The sequence below is a fragment of the Elaeis guineensis genome, chromosome 12 (genome assembly GCF_000442705.2).
Source record: "Elaeis guineensis isolate ETL-2024a chromosome 12, EG11, whole genome shotgun sequence".
Lineage (NCBI taxonomy): Eukaryota > Viridiplantae > Streptophyta > Magnoliopsida > Arecales > Arecaceae > Elaeis > Elaeis guineensis.
In genome coordinates, this window is record NC_026004.2 from 916,749 (window position 1) to 943,296 (window position 26,548).

The window sequence follows — 26,548 nt, forward strand, 5'->3', positions numbered from 1 at the left end:
GTCAAAAGATGATTCTCTAAGTAAAAATTATGCAAGTGATCTTTAGACCTGAGATCGCCATAGAATCTTATGCATATAAATTCATAGTTTGATTCATATCCAGACATGACATAAAGACATATATCGGATGTTCTGGATATAGTAAAATATATATGAAGATTGTGAGTCAGTCAACAAGAAATCAATCACTCATAGTAAGAAGAGATGATATCCTATATATTTTCATCTCTAGATGACTTAGAAAGTCTTTGGCCAAAGTAGGATGAAAATTTAAAAAAAAAATTAATGCTTCATCATCGAAGTCATCACTGTTTGGTGGAGAATCGATATGAATATGTATTTGTGTTTGACATAATTTCATACTCATGAGTATATTCAGGATGCGGGATGATCGAATGATTGAATACATGGTAACTTATCACTGATAGATATATTTGATATTTTAACCAAATTTTATATCTTTTGGATAGTCATGATACTTTGCTAGACATCAATCTTGATTTGTAGGTTTGATCTAATTAAAGAGTTTAATTCAATCTTCAATTAGAAAAGATTTTAATTACTGAACTTGGGTTAGTATGGTTTGGACTTTAATCGATTAGAAAGGATTCTAATTAAATCATATCAACTTACATCCGGACCAACTGCTGGCTAGATGTAAAACCTAATGGGTCACACATATAAAAAAATTGATCAAATATCAATTTTATATGGTTGATTGAAATTTCGGATCCAATCGAATAGCTGGTAAGTATGCTAGCATATGTGGCTAACCCTAGCTCCTTAAGAAGTCAGATTTGATCTCAATCATTACTATTTGGCTAATATAATTTGGTGAGCACTTGGGTTAGGTCGAGCATTCTAAAGGCAGCCCAAAGTGGGATGCCTCAAGTCTTATCTATGCCAAAAATCAAGAGTCCTTGTTGCAGAAGGACTCTTGGCACAGATTTTGAGAGGAGCACATGCGCTCTCTAATTTTGGCATGTAGAAGGATCAAAATTCTTTTGTTTTGGGTCTCTGATCCATATGGCAATGCAATCAGATTCTTAACTTCCTTGATATACTTTTTAAAGTATGAAAAATATTCTGGATGGGTGTGAGAAGCTATGGACTTTAGCGCACATGCGGTGATTTGCAGATCACATGAAGAGGCACTTAGGAGTCCTTCTGCTTCAAGCAGAAGGAGGCACCACTTTTCAGATAAACTTATCATCTGAGATCAGATTCAAGTGCCCTCACCATATGGCAAATTCTGGACTTTCTGAATTGTGAAGAGACACTAAATGCATCTTTTTTCATGGCGTGCACGAGAGAAAGAGAATCAACGTATCTTGCTCTGATGAATCCTTCTACTTGAAGACTCTCAGATAATTGATACATACACTTGATATAGCATTTGGATTGAGGTGTGACTTCTCTTTTGGCACCTCCTCAAGTTCTATAAATAGGGGATAGCAGATGGGATTAATCATTAAATTCTTGCAAGCCTTATCCACTCCCTTTCTCCCTCTCTTACAACCCTAGGTCTTAGGATAAGGTTTGTTCTTTTAAGACAAGTCTATTTCTAATAGGACAAAAGATTTAAGCAGTCCTAAAAAAGGAGGTCAAGGCTAAAAAAAGGTTCTGAGAGGTTCAGACTTAGGTCAGGAGGAGGGTTTGATCAGTTGAAGGCTAATCGAGTTTTGAGAGTTAGAACTCTTGAAGTAAGATGAAGAAAGAGCACTGCCTTTGGTTTGATACTTATGTGGATTATCATTAGAAGGCAGACACTTGTGTACCTTATGAAAATAATTCTTCATCAAATATGATTACCTGATAAAATTACAGAAAATCCTATATTGCAGTTTTTGGTATGTACAGTAATGTTGTTGTAAAATTATAGAAAATCCTACATTGCAGTGTTTGGTATATAATTTAGATTACATGGAATATAAGTTAATTTTTTCAAAGTACCTCCATTCTTGCTTATTGATTATTGTCTATTTTCTAAAGAGATAATTTAATTTTGAGACCAACCATTTTTTGTGACATTATCCATTATGTTTTCTTTTGTATTTTTACCAACTGAGACTACCCATAATTTATTTTGATTTATTTTGATGGGGGTATTTTAATCATGAAGTTATCCTATTGCAAGATTGCAGGATTATAAGATTATACGTAATCACATAGCCATCTCTCCCCAGGCAATTAGATTTTCGTTTTTTAAAGTAATGCTCCATTACATGTAATGCAGCATTATTTATGAAAATAATGAAAAAAATAGTGTAATCTGATTATCTATTACAAAATTACATGTAATCCTGTGAAGATTACATGCTACCAAATGCCCTCCAGAAGAATTGCTAGATTTGATGTAGATCTAATCGCTAAGAAAATGATTGTCAAAATTGATTAGATGTTTATATTAGAAGATTAACATTGACTATGGTGCCCATTGAAATTGGTGTTTATATCTGGGGTAATTATCGAATAGGTGGATGAGCGTGCAGACAAAGCAATGAATTCCCTCGCAGTGCGTTTTGGAATCAATTTGATTCAATGTTTATGAAAACAGAGCTTCTAAAGAATTGTCTTAGAAACAGAGCTTCTCGTGCTTGCTTAGCAAAACAGAGCTGTATAAGAATTGTTTTAAGAACGTGGGAAGCTAAGTTGTGATTAAGGCCCCCGTTGGAATTGGCATAAAGTGTTCCATCCCTCTTTCAACCTGGCATAGCAACCAGGCAAAGCGAGCCACCTATATTGCTTAGCTCATCCCCCATTTTTGTTAGCACAAATTTATCTCGCCTAAATTACTGTAGTGCGTTCGTAAGATGGGCGGTTACAGAGTGGGCCACGTATTTACTACGAGAAACATTGTGCCCTCAGGTTATTTCTTCCTTTTGGCCTTTACCCATAATAATGCAAAGCCAACAACATAAAACAATATTAATAAAAAACTAATAATATGAAATAATATTACTCCGAAAGCAATAATATATAAAATACCATGATATTGCGCGGCATGTTTCGACATTATATCATGACTGTGTAAATATCGTTGAAAAATTAATAATATATAAATATGAAGAATAAACACGTTCATTTTCTGAAACATTAATACTCATCTTCAGATAATAATAACTAAACATGATTACATTGTTCCAATTAGGGCCCAAGGAAACAATTTCCTTGGCACTCCCGTTCGTTGGTGCTCAATCTTCCACGGCATTCGCACTTGCAACGCCGTGAATCACGCCAGAGACGGACACCGTGAAACCAATAATTTCTCAGGGAGTACAACGTGATGGGCCTGCCACTCTGGCATCCCAATCGTGTCCAGGCCCCCGCCGAATACACTTCGTTTTCGGAAGAAATTATTGTCCGGACCACGCAGGTAGACCTCCCAAATCCCACGGTACATGGCATGCCACATTAACGCCCGTATGCCAGAAATTTCCGATTGCACATTGTTCATCATGCACAGGCTTCGAGATTCGTACTGATCCATTTGGGCATGGTCCAGACAATAATTTCATCATTTTGGGTGCTTTAATTGGATCGAGTAGATAGACGTACATGCGGACAACTGCCACGGGGGATTGTCGGACGTGCGTGTCAACATGTATGGTGTTGTCTACCAAGATTACACATATTTACAGAAAAATTAATAGTACAACTGATTAAGTGAAGTTTTTTATGAGGATGCATAGGGAATGTATATTATGAAATCCGTTTAAGTATTAAATATCTTATTTTTTGATTTTTTATGAACATATCTATATATATTTGAATGGTTCAGTTTATTTGATTTGATTTATCAAAAACAAATTCTTCGTACGCTGAACTTGTCATACCGTGGACCGTTCATCTGATCCACGTGGATCTAGAATTTAGTGGGTCTGGCATGGTCCATGACATGACATGAGTGGGCTTTGACACGTTTATGTTTGTGGTACCTTCAAACCATGCGGTGATCAATTCGAATGATGGAAAAAGAAATGATGATGAGCGGCCAGGCGGCATTCCCTCGTGACTTCGGAGCCTCTCATTTTCCGAAATGTGTTGGGCACCATCCAAGTGACTGCACTACCTCCATGGACATCCAATTATGATAGCTTAGTGCTGACGGTATTATTGGTCATTTGCCTCATCCAAATAAGGAAAAGGGGAAGGGCCCAGATACAGCCATACGGTAAGACCACGTGTCCTTTTCTTTTCATGAAAAAAAAAGAAGCTCAAACCTTGGTGATCGTCCTCTGCCTTGATTACCCATGTACCGTCAGGGTCCCAACCAAACTTTTTGCCAGTGCTCGAATGTTGCTGATCTTATTGATCATCTCCTTTTACCATGGCAAGGAGCAACTGTACACAGCTGTCCTGGCCACTATACAGGGCAAGGTGGGATGCATCCGCACGGCAATTATTAATATATATATATAAATAATTAAATTATTTAGTACACGATCATAGTTAGTTTTTTTTTTGGGTAGGAATACGATCATATTTAGTTGATAGAGCAATCTATTCTGGTTGATTCTATTGATGAATAAGAGTTTAACTTGCTAACTAGCTATGTGGAGATGTTCCATTGCATCATACTTTGTACAGGAACTATATCTATTTAGATCATGGAAATTTGAGACAATAACAAACCTATGATGCTCTCAGACGTTTTAGGTCACACGTGTGCTACATTGTGTATTTAATGAGTCTATAGCTTTAAGGTTTTTTTTTTTTTTGGTGAGAGTCTATAGCTTTAGTTGATAGGTTTGGATAACCTTTGATAATTTCATCACTGAGGGAATAGATCATTGCAACAATAAAGAAAATTTTATAGAAAAAATTAATCAACTTGCAAATAGAAAAAGGAACTCCATTATCTTTTCATATAAAACCAATCCACTGAAAAGGATGTTGCTAGGCCATTATTCACCCTACCCTACTCACTATTCAGAACAGTTTAAGCGTGCATTGGCCTGTACGTGCATTTGCAACGTGATAGAATCATTGCGAACCTCTTCCACCAATATATATATATATATATATATAGTTTTTACATGTGGTCCATGTTAGCTATGTGTCTATGTAGAGCCTTCGGGTCAACTAATAAACGCGAATGCTTGTCTTTTGTTTTTACAAGGGGACGCGTCCTGGATGCTAATAATTGTTAACGGAAAAGTCGAAAGAAAGGGTTTGTGACATGAGAGGTTCAGCTGCTGTGGTTTCGAGTGCGGCGGCGTCCTCAAACAAGGGAGTGGAAAGTCTGTTAACTTTTTCCTCCTTTTTAATAAAAAAATAAAAAAAATCCCCCTTATATTATTATATTCTTCCCTCTTCCAAAATTTCCCTCTTCAAAATTTATTCTCCCTCTATGATATTATTTATTCCTGCAATCCTTTCCTCCATTATCATTGATACTTGTTCATGATAATTCTTAGCTGACTGATCTTATTTTGCAAGTACATGAGAAAATGTGTAGGATTTGAATACATTTCATTTATATACATTCATCTTATCACCAGGGTAAAATGATCCATTAAAATCTGAGGTTGACTGCTGTTTCGGAAAAAAAATTGCAATCATTTTTGTCAATATAAATGTAATGTTTTTCTGAATGGCTATCCAAATAAAATTAAAATTTATAAATATTTGAAAAGCAGAGCCATGGTATTAATATCATGGAGAGGGGAACATGATGCTAAATGATCCGCAAATAAAAATATACTCCTCAAATTTTACCACTCAGTTGAGATGGTGAGAGTAAATCATTCAATGTTAGACTGCAAATATTTTTCATAAAAAAATGGATAAAGCAAATCATTATCAACCCAGTGAATTTACGAAAGAATGAGGGATCGGGTCTGTCTTACAAAAGAAGGATTCACTTTCCTTCGCTGAAGCCCACTCTCAGATCACCTAAAGCATATATCTCAAAGCACTATGAATCTCCATCGTCATGGTGTGAACAGATCTCAAAGAGACTATTGAATGATGGATTCCTGCAAAGGAAGCAAATCGTCCTTTCGTGTAATATATGCACCCCAGACCTTTCGGGAAGTAATACAAGATACAATTGGTGTAACAACGTCCGGGGAGCAAGATTTTTTTTTTTTCGATATAAACGAACAATCACATGATTCTGATGCAAGTATCGTCAAAAAAATTAAAATATAAAATATCGTATAGTCGTCAAGACAGTCATCTTCTTGGTGCAGGGATCGGCCTCTGCTATGGAGTACAAGATTCAATTGAAATTGTTGGGGAATACCCACCGACCGACCGACCGATGATCGGAGGGACCGACCGATGGCCGGAGGGACCGACCGACCGACTGACGGTCGGGCCGACCGACCGACGGCCGGAAGGACCGACCGACTGACGGCGCCATCACCGGCCGATTAACGGCCCACTACCGACTGAGGATGTGTCGGTCGGGCATACTTCTCCCGACCGACTGAACCTAGAAATATGTTGGCCGACTCACGTAAGACTCGCCGACCAACAGAGGGGCCCGACGCCACTCAGCTGGCCACCGACCTAGGGTCGGTCGACCCCTCCGATCGCCGTACAGCCGCCAGAGCTTGTCAGTTCTGACAGCAACATGCGGCACTGCCACCTAGGGGCATTGTCCCGCCGTGGGTATTGTCAATCCTAGTGATTTGACGGCCCCACGATGATATGACACTTTCACGGCGACTCTGACAGTCTACAGTGAGTTGACAATTCCTCAATTGTCCGCGCCATTAATGACGGCGCCATACAGTGCTCCACTATATAAATCGGGGAAGGCAACAGTGCAAGGGATCTCTCCACTTCTCGACTTCGAATCCATAGGCTCGCTCCTCTCTCTCTCTCTCTCGATTGAGCTCTCTGTCTTCATTTCACTGTTGCCCAGTCACCTCTCTGACTTGATCGTCGGAGGGTCCCCGCCGGAGCCGCCTCCGGTCAGTGTGGACTTCCCTTTTTTGTAGGCGCACGTTCCCCGGCGATCAGACGACGAGGCGATTGGCCGCAACAGAAATAAAATAGCTTAGGTGTACAAAATATTATTAAAATCTCCTATAAAAAATATAGTAACTAGTTGTTGGGTGTAGGATTGTCAGCCTAATTTGTTGTTTGATTCGTTTGAAATATTCGAATCATTTTCGAATCATGTCCGGCTTGCTTGTTAAATTGTAGAACCAAACACAAACAAAATTTTTTAAGTCGATATCTTAACAATCCAAACTAGAACAAGCCTTTGTTCGATTGTATTCGGATCGATAAAAGCTCGATAAAATAAATAAATATATTATATTATATATATATATTTATATATATATTATACTAATATATTTATTTTTTAATAAATTTTTTAGTATATTTTTTTAGTATATATAATATATACCGTATATTATAGCATTATATACATTAGTCTTAATAATCACCATCGGATCATTGATCTAGCAGTTGAAGAGAGCCTTGTTTATCACCATTGGATCAATGATCTGATGGTGGTGATCAATTAATTAATTAATCCTAGCCTAAATATACTCTCTTACACTCAAATCTTAATTCTCAGATAGCCTCATTTCATTTTATTTCATCCCTCGACCTCTCTGCATTTCTTTGCGGCGAGAGACGCAGAGGATCTCCGATCGCTCGATCTGGATCTTCGTAAGCACTTTCGACCGTCCTCCTGCACCACACACATGAATTGGCTCCACTGTCCATCCTGCCCCACCAGCCACGACAACGGCCATGGGAACTTCGCCTCCGCCCTCCACCGCTGCGGCATCCTCCTCCTCTCCCATGACCACGCTTCCAGTCTCCGATCATCCTCCTCCAGCGTCCATCCCCCAATCTCTTCGATCTTGATCCCGCCATCGTCGTAGCTTTCAGAGCCGAGGTTTTTGGTGCAGAGGTCATTACAACAGAACAGAGTATTAACGATGAAAAAAATTTATTGCTAATAACTCATTTTCATCGCTAATATTTATTAGTAATGAAATTATCATCGTTAATATTTAGTCATAAATAATGTCATCGTTGATAATTTTTTACGATAAAAAAAAATTTTCATCGTCAATAATAGATATTACCGATAAAAAATTTTTATCATTAAAAATATCTTTTTTTTGAAAACTATTTACGATGAAAAATTTTAGCCGTAATAAAAAGTAATTTGTGATGAAATAATTATTTACGATGAATCACTTTCGTCTCTATTAATTTAATTAAAAATTTTTATAAAATTTAAATTTTAAAAAATATTAGCGACGTAAATATTTCATCGTAAATATGATAATTTTCGATGTAAATTTTCATCGCTACTAAATTATCAATTATTTAAGATAAAATATTTTTATCACTATTAATTTAATATAAAATTTTAATATTTTTAAATTTATTAAAAAAATTATTTACCATTAATTTTTTCATCGCTAATATATTTTTTGGTGATCAGTATTTCATCAAAAATAATTTCATCACTAAAAATTTACACATATTTTTTTAAAAAGTAATTTATGAATATATATTTTTAATTTATATTTATAATATTTTTTAAAAATTAAAAATAAAAATAAAAAATTCAAACAATAAACTTATAAATAAATTTTATCATTTTATTATATTAAATTAAAATTATAAGAGGTCTGAAATAAAAATAAAAAACTACATAAATAGGTCGTCAAGTGTCGACATCTACAGAAGAGAAACAAACTGGGGAAGGGGAGTGCTCGGAAGAGCTCGGACCAGCCTGCTATTGCTGCCTCATCAGCTAGCTACATCATTTGCTCTATTTGTGCTATCCGCTCTATTATCTAAGTCTGGAGTAGCTGGTACTTGTCAATGCATGCAGCCAACTCATCTGCTCACTGCTTAGCTCACTGTTGATCTTCAGTAGCCTACTTCTGCACCTTCATCAATCGAGCATCACAGACAGTATGGATGTCAGTCCTGGACGAGCATGAGGATGAGGGAGCACTGATCCCCTGCCCTAGATTCCTAATATGATAGGGTCTCTATGAAGCACCTGATCACAGATCTCATCATCTGTGGGTGCGGTCGAGCCCTCAGAAGTAGGCTGGGATCTGATGCCTATCATATGATCCTGAAAATTAAAGTTATAGCTATTTTAATTTCATACTGAAAATCAAATTGTAAATAAAAAAATAAATAAAAAAATTTATAAAAAGCTCCTAGCTCTCTGTCGTCTACTCTCTTGACCGTCGCTGGTGGATCTGCTGGTAAATATTGATCCTACCAAAAAGCTCACCACTCTCTGTATCTCTCAGCAATTTAAGAATAATTAATTAAAATTTTTTTAAATAATTAGAGAGTTAAAATATATTAATTAAAAATTACTTACCATCTGTTCTATATGACGAGCGAACGACCTCAAATTCCTACAATGCGACACGGTCAGTCTCGCCCGATTCGTGATGTTCTGAGCACAACGTCTGTGTACAGTTAGCAATCAAATTAGTAGGTAACAAACTGAATTTAAGAATAAATGACTCAATCATTAAACTTAAAAAAAAAAAATTAGATGTGTAACCTGATATGTCGGATCCCCATAATGTCAGTATATGAGAGCCCAATCATCTATAGTGATGCTGTCATAGGACCACTGCCATGCTGCCTCCAGTCCATGGTCCTGCATCACATGGTACCAATGTTGATGGATGTGGTGGTGATACTTCTTGAAATGCAAACATAAATGAGAGTCCACAGCTCACCGTACGCAATTCTCCTCAAAATCAATGATATCAAATATTCCCTCCCAATAACAAATATTAGAAGCATACTGTGCTAATTAAAAATTTACAGTATAATTTATTTTATCTGTAACTGGATGTAAAAAAATTTTTCTCTGAGCCCGTACAACGTGGCGTCAATCAAAAAGTGTCATTGAGGCATAGCTGCGGCATATGAAGCCCAGCTCGATCTGCCACGGCTCGCACCATCCCTTAATGGGCCTGGTATAGTCGGATGGTATCTCAATACGAAGATGCTATCCCAAATGCTTGCATCTCCAATGCTCTAGAGCGAGGTTCTTCGATGGACCTCATCCTCGCCTCACCACTAGTGGAGACTGATCTGAAACAATAACAAATAAATCATTAGTATGATAGCTATCCAAATAAAAAAAATTAAATTTTATTATATAAAAAGTATAATAATACCACTCGGACCTGCCTTATTCGGACCTGTCTCACTGGGACTTGCCAGTGCAGGACTCTTTGGTGACTTTGCTGGTGCGGCAATGAAAATAGATGAAGGTGCCTCAGCCTCAGGGTAGGCTGCGAACGTGAATATCGTCGTCTGTCTCTTGGTGCCATACCTGTAATTCTTGACATATAAATGAATATAATATTGAATAATAATAGCAAAAAATAAATTACATTCTAATGATTAGAATTATATCGTATACCATTATTGCAAGAGAAGATTCAACAAAGAATATAGATCTACTCATCAATATTCGTATTTTTCTCGATGTGTAGGTCCTCCTCCGAATTATAATAATCGACTAATGTATCATCTTCTATCTCATCATCATTTATGAACTGATTATCATCCTCTGACTCATCAAGATTAAATATAAAATCAGCTTCAACTTCGTTAGACGACAGATCAGCTCTATTCAAAGGAGCTGTTACAAGTTCTTCATCAATAAGAAGCTCGGCTAATGTTTGTTCTTCCTCTTAAAAAGTTTTTTCTTCATGTAAATCTGAATTTTCATCCATCTTTAGTCGGATTGGTATGTCATATATGTCTCTAGGTATTATTCTTTGTACGACATGCCAATTATCTCGATACTTTAGGTCCTTCAAATATATTACTTATTTCGCTTGAGTTGTTAATATATACGGCTCATTCTGATACCATATTCGGGCAAAATTTACATCGATAAAGTATGGATTGATATAAATATTAATCTTTTTATTGCTAATATCTCACCATTCATACTGAACAAAAATACAGAATTATTAGACCCATATTTCAGTTCTATGATATCTATCAGTACACCATAATATTCAATTTCTTCTTCTCCTTCATATCCTATCGTAGCAATCCCACTATTTTGGATCCGTCATTGCATCTCAAGCTCTCTTGTATAAAATCTTATTCTTCCAATGATACAAGATGTGTAGTAGTTAATCCTTCGATCGGAGCCACATGCTAAATCGTATAACTCATCGATTGCATCCTTTTCTTTATTGAAATACTTATATTTCATCTACATCATAACATAAAAAGTTATATTGGTTTCAATAATTATTTTTATAATTATTAAAAATAATGTATTACTAGTGCAACTTACAAGGTCTCCAAATTATTTTATAAATTTTATTCTATGTCGATCATCAACATCCGTATTATTCTTTCTGAATAGTATACTCTTATGCTCACTGCAACAAGTCATGATTTTTAATTCTACATCAACATAAAAAATTACTTAGAACATTAAATAGTATGTTAAGATGGTACTTACTCAATAAAATCTTCAATTTTTTCATATTTATTTAGAACGTAGAAGTGTACCTTGGATAGTTCATTCACGTCCATAAATTTATATCTCTTTCCACCAATGAGTCGAACTGTTTGTTTAAATATAGACAGTATCGATTCATTGTCACCCCATTCACGGTCTGTGTTACAATCTGTATGATTGAATCTTATTTCGATATCATCAAGATACATTGAGCAGAACGTAACACACTCCGTAATTACGTATGCTTTCGCTATTGACCCTTCAGGCCGTGCTTTATTGCGCACATACTTTTTTAGAATACACAAGAATCTGTAAATAAAAATAAATTTAAATTTTAAAAATATATTTACATCTTATAATTGATATGACAAAGTGCGTATAATTTTTTTATCTTTCAATAGGATACATCCACCAATAATATATCGGTTCGGTCAAAAAAGCTTCTTTTGGAAGATGAATAGCCAGGTGCACCATAACATTAAAAAATAATGGTGAAATTTTTTTTTAACTAACAAAAAATAAGCACGATATCCTTCTCAAACTTCTCAAGTAAGTTAATCTTCAATTTTCGACAGCACAGTTCTCGAAAGAATACTCCCAACTCAATCAATGCAGTTTGAATACCACCACCCAAATAGCCACGTATGATCATAGAAAGCAAGCGTTGCATCATCATATGGGAGTCATGACTTTTCATACCAGAGATATTGTCATTGTTGTTGCCAATACACTACGATACGTTTGAAACGTAAGCGTCAGAAAACTTTATGATTTTGAACCATCCATAAAAATTCTTCTTTTTCTCACCAAATAGCGAATAACATATAGATGGCATAAAAAAACTATCGCCTCGACAAACTAAATGCAACTCCGATCGAATTTTTATTTTTTGCAAATCAAGGCGAGCTTTTGTACTATCTTTAATTTTTTCTGGAATGTTCAATACTATACCGATGATATTATCATAAATATTCTTCTCAATGTGCATTATATCCAGATTATGATGAAGTAGTAGCTGCTTCTAATACGACAGTTTAAAAAAAATATTTTGCTTCATCCAATTCAGCTCAGCTTCAGTACGCTTTTGCTTGCAAGTATCCGATGTTTTTTTAAATTGGATGTTTCCAATGATTTTAAGTTGTTCTAAAATTTCTGCTCCACTTAACTCCTTAGGTGGCGGATGCTGGTTAGACTTACTATCAAAGTATTGATTGTAATGGGTCTTCCAAAAATGATTACTAGGTGGAAACCATCGACGACCTATGAAGCATATTTTTCGTCCATGCTTTAAATGTAAGGAGGACGCATCCTTGTTGCATATTGAACATGCCAGATATCCTTTGGTACTCTACTCAAATAAGTTTTCATATGTAGAAAAATTATTTATAGTCTATAAAATCAAAACAAGCAATTTAAAATATTTTCGACTCACAAAATCATATGTCTGTACTTCATTTTTTCATAGCTCCTTCAAGTTATTAATTAACGATCATAGATATACATCAATTTCATTACCTGATGCTTTCAGACTCAAAATAAACAGTGATATAAAAATAAATAATTTTTTCATGCACTTCCAACGTGACACATTATATACAACTAGCATCACGGGCCATAAGCTATAGTAAGTACTCAAATCGCTAAAAAGATTAAATCCATCTATTGTTAGACCAAGCCAGATATTGCGTGGGTCACTCGTAAAGTACGGATGCTTTGTATCGAAATCTTTCCACACTACGGAGTCGGTCGAATGGCTAAGTATATTCTCCTCCAGAACTCGTTGCTTATGATGCCATCTCATTTCTTTAGCTGTCTTTGTAGACATATACAATCTTTGAAATCTTAGAATCAATGAAAAATATCTTAAAATCTTTTAAGGTATCTTCTTTTCTTTTCTGTTATTGATTTTGTACCTAGGCTCACTACATTTTGAACATTCAGTTGCCTATTTGTTATCTTTATTAAATAATATATAGTCATTTTTGTAGGCATGTATAAAAATATAGCCAAGTCTTAATTTTCGCATGTATATTTTTACTTCAGAATATAATTTCGGAAGTCTCTCTCTATCAGGAAGAGCTGCTTTAATCAATGACTTCTGACTCCATCGGTTTATGATTTTAACATGAAGTAATTTTATCAAAAACTCTAACTTAGAGAACTTTACACAATTTGGATAGAGTGGCTTTTGTGCATCCCTTACAAGTTTTGCAAACTGTTCAAAAGTTCTTTCTACCTCAAGCTGGATATTGTGTTCATGATCATATTGCCTTCAGATGTACTAGTACTCATACGTACATTTGAGTAAACATCCTGATGTAAATCATCCAATAGTTCTCCTATACCATCATGTTTGATAGGTTCAGCAGTATCACTATCATCTTCAATATCGTCATCGTCACGCACAACTTTATTCAGATCACTCTCTTCATGTCATATCTAGCAAGTATACTTTTTATCCATACTATAACACAGCAGATGCTTCTCAACAAGTATTATGTGATGATATACCATATTGACACATCTCTTGCATGGATACTTTATCCGACTAGCACTGTCAGTTTTATGCCGTGCAAACTCAATAAAATCTCGAACATCTTTTCAATATTCAGATAAAAAAATATCTCTGACATTCATTCAACTTTTGTTGATATCCATCTAATAACAAACATAAAAATTATTAACAACAAAAAATTTTTTGGTGATATTCATCCAAACTGGATTTTGATCCTGATTTCGGACCAAATCTCGATCTGGATCCATAAACGGATCATTTTATACAAAACAGCATGTATTAAAAAATACAGACTGAATAGTAACACAGAAAATCTCATTCCATCAATTTAATGAAGTAAAAATATATGATCATATCCATTTCAAATTATTACTAACTGGTGTGGCCCTATCTCTTTCAAAAAAAAAATAATTTTATTATTTTTATTAGCCAATATTTTATTTTATTATTGTAAAAATTTTGACAGTATCTTTTCATAGTTCTCTAAGTATACGACGTGAATATAGTGCCTATGCACCCTATCCATCATATATCCGAAGAACAGTAGACAGATAAATGCTGACTACCACATAATGAAATAAAATATCAACTATTAACAATAATAAGATTATTATTTTTTTAAAAAATTTGAATATGGGATATCCAAGAGTCAATCTCGATCAAGATCGACTCTTGAACGAGAATCTACGACTTAATATAATTTAACTACCATCTTGAAACATACATTCAAAGATGGATTTTTAATTTATCAAAAAAAAGTAACTCTGCATTAAAATATTTTCATCAAAAATTTCAATAGAATTTTCTCAAAAATAAAAATATTTTTTATATTTAATTATAATAAGTAAAAGCATACAAAACAGTACATAAAATAATTAAATTGTAATATGCAAAAGCAATGTGCATTGTAGTAGTGGAACAATAAAAAATTTATAAATTTCAGTAGTAACACTAAAAAATTTATGTAATTAATATAAAATAAACTATAAGTAGTTGAACATGCAAAATAATATTAACATAAAATAATAACATGAAATTCAATTTCGCATCGAATATCCTCCGCTCTCTCGCCTTCATCTTCCAAATTCACCAAAAGTAGCACCGTGGAGGCAGTCCTACGGATAGAACTGGAAGTGGGTTGGCCCGAGGTCCATCAGATCGGACTTTGGACTCGGTCTCAAACCATTCAGGCTAGACTCTAGCCAAAAAAATAGGATCCATTTGGCCATCGGATTGGGCTCGAGTAGACATTTGGCTCGACTCAGAGCTGACCCGATTAGGTTCCGATCGATTAACCCCCCTTTCCCCCGATCCCAACCCAATCTATATTTTAATTTTTATATATATAATAAATTATTTCATATTTTTTTCTAAAATATTTTTTGCCTAAAAATATTTTTTTCTTAAATATTTTTTTCCCTAAACGGGCTCCAGACTTGGTCCCCGTGACCCCCGCTCCTGCGGCACCGGTGCCGTCACCCACTCTGCACCGCCCGAACTCGACCCCTGCAATCGCGGCACCGGTGCCATCACCCACTCCGCACCACCCGGACTCGACCCCTGTGACCCTCGCTCCCACGGTGCCACTGCCGTCACCCACCCCTCACGACCCACCCCCCGTGATGCCGCTGCCCTTTCCAACCCCTCGCGATCCGAATCCCAACTCAGATCCTGATTAGATCCCGATCTGAATCTCAATCCGGATCCCGACCTCGATCCAATTCAGATCGTGATCCAAATTTTATTTATATTAATCAAATAATAAAATATTTGATTAATATTTTATTTTTTATTATTTATTATTTTTTATTTTTTCTCCTTCGTTTCTCTCTTCTCTTCATCCCTCTCCGACCGACCCCCTCCTCGTCCATGTGTCACCCCCAACCGACTATGGCCCCCTCCCCGCTCCCGTGTCACCCCCGACCGTCCCCCGACCCCCTCCCCGCCCCCGTGTCACCCTTGACCACCCCCGACCCCTCCCCACCCTTGTGTCACCCTCGGCCGCCCACGGCCCCCTCCCCGACCCTGTGTCGCCCGACCGTCGGTCAACCCCCTTCCTGCCCTAGTGAAGGAAATATGCAGTAGTGCTATGCATGCGACTTTCAAATTTTTATGCGGTGAAAATAAAAAATTAAATAATCTAATCTCAATCACATGCATAAGATCTAATCTTAGACTACTATATCATGATTTATGATATAAAAGATATGTACTTTAGATCTGAAAATAAAAATACATCGAACTCATTGATGCTGAAATTCTAGATCTAACTATTAGATCTAACATTGCGATCAGGATAAAATAGAAAATATTATCAAATAATTTTGATATTGATTTTTTCTAGTCCAACAATTGGAGAAGGTGTTCCTCAGATCACTCGAAGCCACACAAAGTCATCTGGTCTCTATAAGAAAATCCACGTGAAGACTGGTGCAGATCAGGGACTTGGAGGTGCTAGCCTGCAAGCAACTTTGACAGTTAATCTTTTCTTTTTTCTTCAAGCACCTTGGACACTCCAAAGGATGAAGAGATCTGGAGGAGGAAGAGAGAGGGAGGAGAAAAGCTCTGAAAAAATAAAAACCAGCAAGGGAAGGGATATATAATGTCAAGAAGAGGTGATCCCTTTTTATAGGCAAAGACTAGGATTTTTTATCCAAAGGAAGAGGGCCATAATCACCACACCACAAATCAGTTTTGGGCATCCAAAAAATTTCAGAAAAAACTCTACAATGTAGAGAAAGATTATGGCATTTCACACACCCAAGAACTCTTCAAAAAAAATAAAGAAAAAATTATTATGGCACCAACAACCTTCCTTGTATAAAAAATTTCTTTTCCTGTTTTCATCTTATCTCTAATTCGGATCGCATTCAAATTTAACAAGAGATAGGATTATGAGTTATCAATCATTGCCACCCATCCTTATTGGGTCTAGTACTTTGACATCACAAAAAGGTCAAGCTAAATCCTATTTGGTGTGGAGATATGGGGAAGGGTCCATATGTGGCACAAGGAGATAAGGATAGAGTCCAAGTTGACAAGGATTCTTCATTCTTAATCTGATTCTAATCCAAATCAAATTTAGATTGAACTCATAGATAGAAATGAACCTAATTCAATTAAGAATCTAAATATCTCATTAAATTTCTAACTCATTTAGGAATGAGCTGATTCCAAATCCTGATCGAATCAAGATTAAATTTTTTTTTGTAATCAGGATTAATCATATCAAATCTTATCTGAGTCGGACTGAATCTACTTCAATTAGACTTGATCCAAAGCTCTTTACTCAATCAAATTGATTTAATTACTAATTAATTTTTTATTAAAAGTAGAGTCTCAGTCTCAGTGGGACTCTCCTCCAGAGTCCTAGTCCCAGTAGGACTCGTCACCAGAGTCACAATCCAATTAGACTCTTCAGCCATCAGATCTGATCAAATCTTCTAATGTATGTGACCTCATAGGTTTGAACCTAGATCGATAGCATAGGAATAACTTTCTATACCAGTTGATGTAACTATCTAGCAATGGTGATCCGATGATCGAATATGTCGAAGTATTGCAAAGTAATCTTCTAGAACCTACTGGCGTAGGGTTATCATATAATTCATCTCTTTGACCCAAATGCTCAAGGTGACTTAGGATTTAACTATCAACCCTAATTTAGTTGACCACATTATATTTCAACCTTTCAAATCTATCTCATGGATTATCCTGATTAAGGTTTTGCTAAATTGAAATACACTGATGCATATCTCCTACTAATTCAAAGGGATCAATTTCATTTTGACTCACACACCGATTTGATAAGTACTTGACTGCATCCAGTATCCTTCCATCACTGAATTAGAAACTCAGATGGTCCGGTACTAAAATACAGTGAATTACTTACAAGTCATCGAGATGGTCTCAAGTCTGAGGGATACTTATATTCATACCCTTCACAAGCTACTCTTGATAGCAGAGTGCTCAGCACATGGTCACGTTTGATGTAAATGTACTTCTATATTTCATCTGCATGCCATAACAGTGTCTCCACACTCTTTGATTAAGAGGAGAACCAACTCATATGGAACACAACGACTTACACTTGATATCGCTATCGTTCTAGTAATAGCGTATCGTTTGGTTACAAATATTTTTAAGGACTTAACGACAAATCCTTCTTTATCGATTAATTATAGTTCTAAGGACTTCATTGCAACACAAGAGTTCAAAGATGGATAATTTATAATAAAAATATCAAATAATTTTTATTAATAAAAATTTATATATAATTTATAAAATGGACATAATCACTTAACGATTGACTTTGGGACACATTTTTCAACACTCCGTGTTGCCCTCTACCGCCCACGGCCCCCTCCTCACCCTTGTGTTGGCCCCGACCGTTGGCCGACCCCCTCTTTGCCCTTGTGTCACCCCCTCCCCACCCCGTGTCACCCCCGACCACCCTCCGACCCCCTCCTCGCCCCCGGCCGCCCACCCCCACCCCCACAACCCCCTCTGCCCCTCAGTGGCCCAATCAACCCAAAAAAAAAAGTGGGAAGAACCATTACCTCCGACGGACAGCAATGGCGGTGGCAACGATGGAGATGGGGTCACCGACGAGAAGAGAGTTGGGGAGTGCTTAGAGATGGAGAGGGGAGAGGGGAGAGCATGGTCGGAGAGGGGAGAGGGATGGGGGGATGAAGAGGGTTTCACATGAAGGGACGTCGAGTTGACGTGTTATTAATGCAGAACTATTAGCGATAAAAATTTTCATCACTCATACCATTATTAGCAACAAAAAATAATTTTCATCGTCAATAAATCCCACAAAAAAAATTTCTACTAAATTTTTTTTTAAAAAAAAATTTTGCCCCAAAAATTCATGAAATAAATTATTGACGACAGAAAATAAAATTTTCATCATTAACAAGGCTATTAACGATGAAAATTGATTTTCTATCATTAATAATACTGCCCAAAAAATTTTTTTCTCTAATAATTTTTCCTTTAAAAAATTAAAAAAATTATTTTAAAATAATTTTTCCAACAAAAATCCCTTTTCGTTGCTAATAAAAAAAATATTTTTCCATTAACAAATTTTTTCTTCATAAAAATTGATTAAAATAATATTTTTAAAATATAGTTTTCAATGAAAAATAAATTTACATTGCAAATAATTTTTTTTTAAAAAAAATTAAAAAAAATTAAGGACTATTTGTGACAAAAATTTGCTTTCCATCGTTAATAATTAAAATTATTTTGCCTTCCAAATTTTTTCAATCTAAAAAAAATCTTTCCAATAATAATTTCATAAAAAAATTAATTTTAGATTTTTTTCACCAAGAAAATTTTTCATCCAAAAAATTTAACAAAAAAATGATATTAAAAAATATTCATGATGAAAAATAAAATTAATTTTTTTTAATCCAAAATTTTTTTTCAAAATAATTTAATCAAAAAAATTAATTTTTTATTAATAAAAAAATTCATATAAATAGTTAATTTATTATTTTTCTTTCAAAAAAAAATTTTTTCTCTAAAAAAATTACGTGCATAAAAAATATAATTATAAGAAAAAATTTAATTTATGTCACTAATAATTATGATAAGAACAGCTCTTTGACTTTCACAATGGAATGAACACTATGGGAGATCGATAGCTTTGAGATCTTCGATCTCCAAAGAGCTCATCTTCTTCTTGGAGTCCTCATTTTGAAAGTCAGAATATGAGAATATCGCTGCGATTCTAAGATCGCGAGAGAAATTCATTAAAATTGAGATTTGGAGGATAAGGTAGGGAAAGAAAGTTAGAGATCCAGAAGTTCGTATTTTGCATGCATGTGAAGATCGAGCTTGAAAAATTTAAGAAAAATTGTATGAGCATCAAAGATCTAGCAATTAATTAGAATCAAAGCAGACCTACAGATAGTGCAAGTTATGTTATAAAGCACAAGCTCATATTTATGCTTTATATTGCTAGGAAGATGAGTGCTCATATTATTTATCTTCTCATGATTGAAACTCCTACAGAGATACATTTGAGCGTCGATCAATACGTGACACGTGATACCATTCGAGATCGTAGAAACTATGCTAGAATGCGTTGCTTAAATATATGATTTCTACATGAAAGAAGGCTCTTTTTATGCAGCTTAAGGCAGATACTTCATTAGAAAGATTCATTGATATCACTAGTAATAGTGACAGCGATGAACAGATAAATTTTACATCATAAATAAATATATAGCTTATTTCATTCAAAAAGATCTATTCATTCTAATCTACGAATATCACCCACTTTTATATAATTTTTTCATACAAAAAATTCGGTCTGGATTATAACTCACATTTGCTTCTTTACCATGTAAAAGGACAAAAGATGTATACAGCTGCTCCAAAAAAAAAATAGATGTAATTGTCTTACACAAAATCAAAAATTTAAATTTTATAATTTTTTAAAATTTTTAATTTTTTACATATTGATGATGAAAATATATTTTTTACATATTTAAATTTAATTTTTTTATATATTTACGATGCAAATATATTTTTTATCGTAAACATAAATTATTTATGATGGAATATTTTCATCATAAATATAAGCAACTTTTGATTTTTTTTTAATTTTTAATTTTTTTAAGTATTGACGATGAAGATGTTTTCATCATAAATAATTAGTATTTACGATGTAAATTTTTTTTATCATAAATACTTAATTATTTACGATGAAAAATTTTTATCATAAATAATAAGTATTTTTTAATTTTTTTTACTATTGGAGATGAAAATATTTTTATCGTAAATAATCAAGTATTTATGATAAATTTTTTTTTCATCTCAAATATTAAGTTATTTATAATAGAATATTTTCATCGTAAATAATAAGTAACTTTTGATTTTTTTAAATTTTTTATTTTTTTAAGTATTGACGATGAAAATTTTTTCATCTTAAATAATTAAGTATTTACAATGTAAATTTTTTTCATCATAAACACTTAATTATTTACGATAAATTTTTTATCATAAATAATAAATATTTTTTAATTTTTTAATTTTTTAATTTTTTTTACTATTGACGACGAAAATATTTTCATCGTAAATAATCAAGTATTTACAATAAAATTTTTTTATCTTAAATATTAAGTTATTTACGATGGGATATTTTTATCATAAATAATTTATAATTTTTAAATTTTTTAAATTTTTTATTTTTTTTCAAATATTGACGATGATAATATTTTTGTTGGAAATAAACTTATTGACGATGAAAAAATATTTTTTATCATAAATAATTAAATTATTTATGATATAAATATTTTCATCATTAATATTTAAAAATTTAAAATTAAAATAAATGAGATATTATTTACCATGAAAATATTCGTCTCAAATAATATATATTTACGTCGAAAAATTTTTCTGTCACTGATACTCGATTATTTACAATAAAAAATTATTTTCATCATAAATATTAAATTATTTACAATAAATATTTTTATCATCATAAATAACTTTATTAGTGATAAAAATATTTTCGTTGTAAATAATTTCGTCGCAAAAATGATCTTTTCTTGTAGTGGGTGGAGGTTGCCGTGGTTGAGGTCGTGGAGGCCGTAGGAGTCGAGGTCGGTCTAATGTGGCAACTTCCATGCGGGGCCAATAGCAGAGGATTTGACGTTGTTCGGTGGCTTGGAGGTGTCTTCGGTGAGGAGGCGCAGGCTGTTGGCATCAGGGGAGGAGATATTTCGATAGCGGTAGGGAGGATTTTGGTGTTCGGTGGAGTGATCGGAAAAACTCGGTAAGGTATGGACGATCGTCTTGTACAGAATCAGTATGATTTTCTTCTTTATTTTTTTTATTTTTTTATTTTTTTAAATATTTATTTTTTATATTATTTTAGATGAATCGAATTTGAACCTAATTTGAATGTGCCCAATAAAATCGATCTTAAATAAAATATTTTTGAATATATTCGAAATACGAACTAAATAGTAGTTTCAAATAACCGATTTTGAGCGGTGGCGCGATCGAATCCGACTCGTTAACCGTGGGTGGTAGATTGGACGGAAGCTAAAGCGCTGGCGGATGATTTTTCAACGGCAGAATTTGTCTCTTGTTCCTTTAGACTTGCTTCCACCATGCTCTCTGACTTATATGGTGTACGGCAGAATAGGCACTAGTTTGGGCTAAGCCTCTTCTACTATATTAAAATAATAAAGAAAAAAAAGTTCAAGGCACAGCAATTCCATGGCACGTGGGCGGTCCTTTTTTTTTTTTTTTTTTTTTTTGAGTTTGAGTGTCCTATCGTCCAACCTTTCAGATTTCAGCCATTCACGGACAGATGACAGGGGACACGAGGATGGTTCCAACTTACAAACTCCTGTCCCGCCCCGGGAAAAATATCCGACTACTTCCGGGCCTAAAATCAATCCATCACCCTCATTCCATCTACCCGTGCCGCATGAAAATCAACGGTGATTAGTATTTTTTATTTTCTGTTACCTGCCATACACTATAATTAGTGCGTAACCAAGTTAAGATATGGCATTAATTTGCTACAGTACTTTAAAGGATAAAATTATACCCTAACAACCCCACTCCACCCTCTAAATATATATATATATATATATATATATATATATATATATATATATATATATATATATATATATATATATATATATATATATATATATTCAATTTAATCTGAATGGTTGAGATCCATCTAAGAACAACCTCTTGCAGCCCAAAAAAAAATGCTTGCACTAACCAGTTATGCCACCTCCTCCCTCTTAATCAGACTCATCATGCCAATGTCGCCACCTCCTCTTTCTCCATCGGACTTATCCCACTGCTGCTATCAATTCCTTCTCTTCTTTTCTGGTGTTGCCACCATCAACTGCCATTTTGCCCATTTTCTCTACCACCACCAGTTCCTATTAACCTTCAATTGTACTGCTCCCTCTCTTCTTCCTATTGCACCTTCAATTGTACTGCTCCCTCTCTTCTTCCCACAACTGCAAGCCCTTCACACTCCACCTCTGTCGTTGAATGCTCTTTGGCGACGTTAGGAGGCAGGCAAAGACGATGAGAAAGAGAGGATGTGGTAGTTGATGGAGATGAACCAGAGAAGGCAAACTTGTGCAAAATCAGAGAGCGACAGGGAGGTGACATAGCAAGGAGGAATAGGGTTTTGATCGGGGGTGTTGGAGAGATTACAAGTGGGGGTAGGCTGCTAAAGATATAAATTAAACAAATAATAAAAAAGATATGGGCTAAGTTAGTTTGAGAGATTTGACTCGACCTAGAATATCTGACTTGGTTCAGCCAAGTCAGATACTTTAGAAAAAAAGAAAAAAATGGCATCTCGTTCTTTAACTTGCCCAAAAAAATTATCTTAAGTATCCTTATCCAATGAACAATTAGAATCTTTTCTATCTTTTGTTAGAAAAATAATAAAAGAGCACCACATAGCACAACACTTAAGATATTCCCAATTACTCTTTACATTCCATAAGCATCATGCATGATGTTCCTGGCAAAAATGTAAAACATGAAAGTCCATAAGGCTTCTCTATTTTTTTTAAATAATAGAATAAATTAAATGAGCATCCTTTAACTTTTCACGATTTGTACTTATATCTCAAACATTTCAATTTTTTCGGTTAGATCTCAAATGTTATGAATTAATTACAATGCAGTGCATCCGTTAACTACAAATACGAAATGATTAATATATTTTTAGATTTTTATTTCTGCTAAAATATAACTCCTCTTCTAATCCAGCTAATAAGAATATTGATGGAATTGTGTGTCTAAATTTAATATCATGGAATAATCACATGTTCAATATAGATCTAAGATGGACGGCTGGGCCATATTACGATTAAAATCTAAGTTACGAAGTTTAATACAAAAATTTAGAATTTTTTGGGTGTGAGTGCAGATCATAGAAAATTTTTATCTAAATAACAATTAGTGATAGAACTCCTAATTATATTCTCAAAAAATAATTTAATGTGCCTAGTTTGTCGAAAACTACCATAGAAATGCCACTATGATTAGAGTTTGAATGCAGCAACTCTTCGTTTGAAAGAGGGTGCCAAGCAATGATCCCAAGTTCCGTCGTTGTTTCGAATCTTTGGAAATAAATTTATGAGAAATTAAAACACGAAGCCCTCCGCTTTTTGAAGGAAGCGTGTTAGTGCGACCATTGCGGTACAGCCTAGCTAGTTCTTGGATTGTTGGGCGTTGGGTGAGAGACGTCACCGCTGGCGCGGCAGTGCCGATATTTGACCTGTACTTGGTTTGACTGCCAGCTCGTCGTCTCCAATGATTTGCTTCAAATTGGCGATGGCATGAGATGATGGACAGGCGGTCCATGAATTGGGTCCAACCAGCCCTTTTTGTTGCCTCTTGCTTTCTCTCTATATCTCAACGTTTCCTCTCAGAGAGGAGATATGTGATAGGCCTCTTTGTTTGACTCGTGTTTGTCCACACATGGAAAAGCTGAGGGCACCAGCGTGAAGGGCGATTAATATAGGTCCTCAAAATTGATGGTGGGAACACAAATTGTCCACATCTTTGAACCGGTTTCTGCATGCTGGCCATCCCCAGCTTTCTTTCCGTAGCCCCACTTGGTGCCTCCCCATTCCCGAAGACCCGTAACTTTTACCGAGTCTTCTTCTTGGTTGCACTCTTCACACTTCGTTTAAAGAGAGAAGGCACTTCTACCAAAAAAAAAATAAATAAATAAAGGAAAGACGCAAGAGAAGTCCGGGTGAGGTGTATATATCATTTCCGGGCCCCATCTCACGTTTTTCTGGCCGCTCTACCACGCGTTGACACAAACAGCACACGCGGTTCGGATAATCTTCATTAATGACATCAATGCCCCGTGTGAAAAATTGCCAACCTCCGCGATTCACATGGAAGAAAGTATGTGTCCTGTTTCGCAGTTTTGTATATCTTGGGACAGCAATGGCAACTTGGGACAAGCCTTTTTCCGCCAAACTGTCGGAAAGGCTTTAGAAGAAAATGGGGGCAGATCTTCATGATTGGGATCCACCCGACATGGACCGTGTCCTTGATCATGCCCCCGCGTCCTTGATTTAAGCTAGCTGGTGTGCAATGCTAGCTAGTGAAATGCTTTACCTTAGTTAACTTCCGTATCATGTCAAAATTTTCCAATTAAGACTGACAGCCTACCTCGCACCCATTGTTAAGGCTGCCTTTTGTTCTAAACATGATGACTTGCGATGACTACATGTCACCGGACCACCTAAAATTGATGATAAGCTATTTCCTGTTAAATAAAATTAAACAAAGAACGTAAAAGAAAGCACAAAAGACATGCATGTTCCATATTAACCGCAAACTATGCTGCTTAAACAAATGGCTTAAGAAATATCGACAACTGCTGGCGCATTTTTTAGCATCTTGTTAATTCCTGAAGGCTTGCCCTTGAGGACATCCAAGTTCAAATTCTGCGTTTTGCTCGAATGAGCTAAATTCTATGAAAAATTAAAATGGTCGATGTCATTTCCGAATTGCCACCCAATATGTGCCGTACTTCCTCAATAGTCTGAGACATGGCATGTTTTGCAGACCTAGCTAATATATATATAATCGCACTATGAAACAATGGCATTTACAAGTGATATTTTTTAGTGGAAATTTTGAGTGCATTAAATTATAATATCCTTGTACATGTGAATCGTAGTTTTTTTGTTTTAATCTTGCGAACAAATGATGGCTGAGGCCACCACTCATTTTGTTGAGTAAAAAATTTACCATAGTGTCGTGGACTATCATGGCATGGAAAAAAAAATATTCTACGTGCTTGGATCCTTATTTAAAAGAACATGATGCATGGATTCCCACAAAACATATCCATACATAAATATTATATAAAAAAATTATTATCTATATTATATACATCAAAATGATTGAACATATATATAATCAATCATACTGTAGATATATATAATAATGTATAAAGATGCCTACTCTATGTGTAGAATATATAAAAATAAATGATCATGATCATGATTGATTGTATGTATGGTCATGTGATATATGTAATTTCAATAATGATTAATTTTTTGTAATATAAAGATAATTCAATAAAGATGGCTTCGACTTATGATCAATTTTTTTTTTAATTTTTTTTTTTTTTTTTTTTGTAAAGGATGAAAACACAATAAGCATGATATGAGAAATAATGAATTATATCTACGATGGTTGCATTAAACGACGGTGCACCGTGTTAGTCACGGTTGCTTGCTTTTGTAGGCTCCATTTATCAAATATTTATCTCAACGAGCGGTCATTAAAATAAGCGCTTGTCAGTACGGTATACCGTCAAATGATGGACGCGCGGTACAGCGTCAAATGATGGACGCGGTGCAGTTTACCTGTGAAGTGAACCGCGTCTTTGCTTTAACCTGGGAAGCGTCCGACTGCATCGAAGTAGCAAGCTTTTTCTAGATCGAGGAAAAGTTTGGTCGGGTACACGACCCCGGTGAACTTGCTGGCGTATGTCTCCGGGTGAGTGGCTTCTCCCAGATGAATTTTCC

General features: G+C 35.0%; 1 pseudogene; it reads right to left on the bottom strand.

Moving 5' to 3' along the window:
• Window positions 1-7,559: 7,559 nt before the first annotated feature.
• On the bottom strand, window positions 7,560-26,437 carry LOC140852913 (uncharacterized; annotated as a pseudogene).
• Between the last annotated feature and the right edge of the window lie 111 nt (window positions 26,438-26,548).